The following is a 5,000-nucleotide window of genomic DNA, read 5'->3' on the forward strand; positions in this document are numbered from 1 at the left end:
TAATTATCTGAAGGGGATGTCGCTTCAGAAAATCACATGCGCACACACACACACACACACACACACACACACACACACACACACACACACACACACACGACTTATTAATCATGTGTGTGTGTGTGTGTGTGTGTATGAGATTAGATTAGGTATGAGAAAGAGACAAATGAATAGTGTAGATGAGGTAATTCATATTTGTCCAATTCTCTCTCTCTCTCTCTCTCTCTCTCTCTCTCTCTCTCTCTCTCTCTCAAAGAAGTGAGAAAGAATCATTTAATGCAAAATAGGTGAATAAGAGAGAGAGAGAGAGAGAGAGAGAGAGAGAGAGAGAGAGAGAGAGAGAGAAGGGGAAGTGACAGCAGCACCATCTATCGGCTGGGTAGTGCACTACTATCGCGCCTTTGTTACTGGTGCTTGCCTCCCCTCGGGCAGAGAGAGAGAGAGAGAGAGAGAGAGAGAGAGAGAGAGAGAGAGAGAGAGAGAGAGAGAGAGAGAGACTGAATAGCGTAAGAAATTCAAGGAAGTCACAAGCAGCAAGAGAAAGAGGAAGAGAGGAAAAGGAAGAAAGGAGGAAGAGGAGGAGGAAGAGGAGGAGGAGGAAGAGGAGGAGGAGGAGGAGGAGGAGGAGGAGGAGGAAATAAGCTCACCTGTGTGTGCGTCTCGCGGCAACACCTGAAGCAATTAGTCTGTATGTGTGTGTGTATGAATGTGTGTGCGTGTGTTTGTTTGCTTGTGTGTGTGTGTGTGTGTGTGTGTGTGTGTGTGTGTGTGTGTGTGTGTGTGTGTGTGTGCGCGTGTGAATCAGTGCAACTACGAATGAACCAGAGAGAGAGAGAGAGAGAGAGAGAGAGAGAGAGAGAGAGAGAGAGAGAGGGAGCAAAACCAGTGCAGTAAAATGCCATGGAGTGAATAACAATAATAATATATTGGCTACTCTTTCTCTCTCTCTCTCTCTCTCTCTCTCTCTCTCTCTCTCTCTCTCTCTCTCTCTCTCTCTCTCTCTCTCTCTCTCTCTCTCTCTCTCTCTCTCTCTCTCTCTCTCTCTCTCTCTCTCTCTCTCTCTCTCTCTCTACTTGGTTCACGTGTGTTGAGGGTCCTACACCTTTAATTACAGGTGAGATGAGGTGGATAACAGAGAGAGAGAGAGAGAGAGAGAGAGAGAGAGAGAGAGAGAGAGAGAGAGAGAGAGAGAGAGAGAGAGAGAGAGAGAGAGAGAGATTCCTTCATTCTCGGTGGTGATTAAGAGAGTGGGAATGAGACACACGCTGGTGACTTATTGATAGATTGAAGGGCGAAAGGTGATGATTAATGTGTTGTTTGTCACGAGGAGGAGGAGGAGGAGGAGGAGGAGAAGAGGAAGATGAAGAAGAAGAAAAAGAAGAAGAGATATTGTATGGTATAGTATATGGTGTGAAGAGAGAAGAGGAGGCTTGAAAAAAAGAGGAGAAAGTGTCAATAGAAAGGAGGAATAGGAAGAAGAGGAGGAGAATTACAAGAAGCAGAAGAAGAAGAAGAAGAAAAAGAAGAAGAAATATTGTATGGTATAGTGTGAATTGAGAGGAGGAGGTTTGAAAAAAGAGGAGGAAGTTTGAATAGAAAGAAGGAATAAAAAGTGGAGGAGGAGAATTACAAGAAGAAGAAGAAGAAGAAGAAGAGAAGAAGAAGAAGAAGAAGAAGAAGAAGAAGAAGAAGAAGAAGAAGAAGAAGTGTTTGTGTCATAGTGTGAATAGAGACAAACATGATCTTATTTTCTTCCTCTTCTTATCTTTATTTTTGTTCTTGTAAGTAAAAAGATGAAAGAATGATAAAGACGAAAGAAGGAACAGTGGAAATATATATACGAAAAAAGACAAAGAGAAATAGGAAGATAAGGAAAGGTAGAAGGAGAAATAAATCCTATAGATACAACAATGCAGGAGGAGGAGGAGGAATACAAAGGAAGACAAACAGCAACAGACCCTTAGGTCCTTACTAGGCTGTTTGTGAAGACTATCTACTAACTACCAGTGGTAGAGACAGGACAGCAAAGCAGAAGGCTCCTCCCCACCCATCCCTCCCTCCAGCCGAGGCTGGCAGGAAAAAAGGCGAAACCATGTGATATTAAAAAATCACTTGGAATTTTAGTAGAGAGTGAAAAGGAAATGTGTAATCTACGTCTGACTACTTGTGTTTGTGGGGGAAAGTGTTAACGCTTGGTAAATGTCATGTTGTGTGTGCATTGTGTACGTGGATGCACAGTGTGTATGTCGAATGGGTGGTGCGGCAGCCTTGCCTGGCGCTTTCTAGGGAGGCAGCAGTCAATCAGGCCCCAGCTCCGTTCAATCCACTGAAATAGCATACTTTCCCTGTAGGGACGCCGTACGCTGATAACCCTTGCAACATTGATCCCTGGTACTTAGTTCCCGATGATAATCAATGGTTGACAAGGCCCTCTCCAAACACAGCCCGTCACAGGTCGAGTAGTAGTAGTGACCGTTCACTCTGGGTTATCTGTGCGTGTACGCAGTGTAGTATGTAAACACAGTGTGGTGGTGGCAGCCTTGCCTGGCGCTTTCAAGAGAGGCAGCAGTCAATCAGGCCCCAGCTCCGTACAACCACTGTAAAAGTGCACTTCCCTTTAAAGGGCGCCGCACACTGTATGGTTACCCCTGCAGCGGTGACCCTGGTACCTTAAATCCCGATGATGGTCACCTACTGTCAGGGCTCTTGACTATCCACAGCCCTTCACAGATCGAGAGTAAAAGTAGTGACCGTTCACTCCGGGCTATCTGTGTCATGTATGGAGGGTGAGAGTAATTCAAACTAACGGGCAATTTAAACCACGATCAGAGGCCCGGGAGATAAAAGAAAAAGCGCAAAGTTATTTGGAAATGAATAGCGACAACCGGGGATTAGATTCAAAGTATTTATCGAGGCGAACTTTGAACGTTTCGATAGTACCTGAGTTGACAACATTTGATGGCAGACCATTCCATATATTAACTATGCGATTAAAGAAAAAGTGTTTGGCTTCATTTGTTACAAAGCGCTTACCAACAATTTTAAAACCATTGCTTCTGGTGACATTTGACTGGTCGACTGATACGTATTTTTGAATATTCGTATTTGCAAACCCATTAAAAATTTTGAAAAGCATGATAAGGTCGCCTCTAACTCTCCGTTTCTCAAGAGAAAATAAATTTAATTCCTTTAGGCGTTCCTCGTAGGATTTGTTCCGCAACCTTGGGATCATTTTTGTTAATCTGCGTTGTATTTTTCTAATTTTTCAATATCTTTTTTGTAATACGGTGACCAAAACTGAACATTGTATTCGAGATGTGGACGGACGAGTGAGTTATATAATGTTAATATTATTTTCTCAGACTTGAAAGTGAAAGATCGTCCAATGAAACCAACTAATTTATTCGCAGTTTTGACGACTTCAGTACAGTGTTTGCTAGGCTTGAGGTCTGCTGAAACAATGACACCAAGATCTTTTTCTTTGTCCACACTCGTCATTGGGGTATTATTCATCTTGTATGTCGCCTGAGGATTTTGATTTCCTATGTGTAAAACGTGGCATTTATCTATATTGAATTTCATTTGCCACTTGTTTGACCATTCGATGAGAGTATCTAAATCTTTTGCAAAAGTTGTCTTTGGCTTTCTGAGTCTACTCTGTTTGCAATTTTGTGTCATCTGCGAATTTTGAGAGCTTACAATTTATTCTTTCATCAATGTCGTTAATATATATAATAAAAGAATAGGTCCCAGAACTGATCCTTGAGGAACGCCACTGCTTACGTTAATCCATTCTGAAGATTTACCATTGATCACAACTCGCTGTTTACGATCAGACAACCAATCCTCGATCCACGCTGCAATGTCACCAGTTATACCATGCGCTTTTACTTTGTTGATAAGACGTTTATGTGGCACTTTGTCAAAAGCCTTTTGGAAGTCAAGATATATGATATCAACCGCTCTGGTGTTGTCGTACAAATTATATATATCATGGAAAAAGTCAAGTAAATTTGTTAAACATGACCGCTTGTTTCTAAATCCATGTTGTGATTCGTTTATTATGTTGTTACTTTCTAAGAATGCAACAACTTTATCCCTCAAAACTGTCTCCATTAATTTACCTACCACTGAAGTGAGGCTAATTGGTCGATAATTTCTAGTTTGAGACTTGTCACCTTTTTTAAAGATTGGAGTTACGTTTGCGAGTTTCCAGTCATCAGGAACTTTACGAGTGCTTAGTGATTTATTAAAGAGGATAGACAATGGTTTAACAAGTTCTTTCTTTGCCTCTTTTAGTATTCGTGGAGAAATTTTATCGGGACCAGGAGTTTTATTTGTTTTAACTTTATTTATTGCGCTCAAAATTTCATTTTCTTGGATATCGCACGTATTTAAACAGACATTATTGCTGTGATTTGGTGCAGTTGGCTGATTTTCTGAATAATTTTCTTCAGTGAAGACTGACGCAAAGTAATTGTTTAATTTAATAGCCATTTCAATTTCGTCGTCCGTGTGTTCGCCATTGTCTAGAGCTAGCGGCCCTATTGATGAAGCTATTGCTTTTTTAGTTCTGATATAACTGAAAAACTCTTTAGGATTTGTCTTGCTACGATTGGCGATATGGAGCTCATAATTTTCTTACTTTCCTTATAAGTTTTTTAGCATGGCGTCGCAATTGGTCATGCTCAGTCTTGTCTCTTTCATTGTGCGTTGTTTTGTATTTGTGGTAGGCGCGTTTTTTAGCAGAGAGACAGTTTTTTATTTCTGAATTCCACCATTTAGGTTTATAGCTGGCGATTGAGCGCCTATTTCGTAGTGGAATAGAGGATTTTACAGCTCGATCTAGCTTAAATGTGAATATTTTCCACGCTTCATTTATGCAATTTGTACTTGATAATTGGCTCCAATCGCTTTCAGACAGAATTTTTCTGAGTTTTCCAAAATTTGCTCGATGAAAGTCAGGTACTTTTTCTTTACTTACATTTGTGAGCATCTTA

This window comes from Portunus trituberculatus, chromosome 27, assembly GCF_017591435.1.
Source record: "Portunus trituberculatus isolate SZX2019 chromosome 27, ASM1759143v1, whole genome shotgun sequence".
In the NCBI taxonomy this organism is placed as follows: domain Eukaryota; kingdom Metazoa; phylum Arthropoda; class Malacostraca; order Decapoda; family Portunidae; genus Portunus; species Portunus trituberculatus.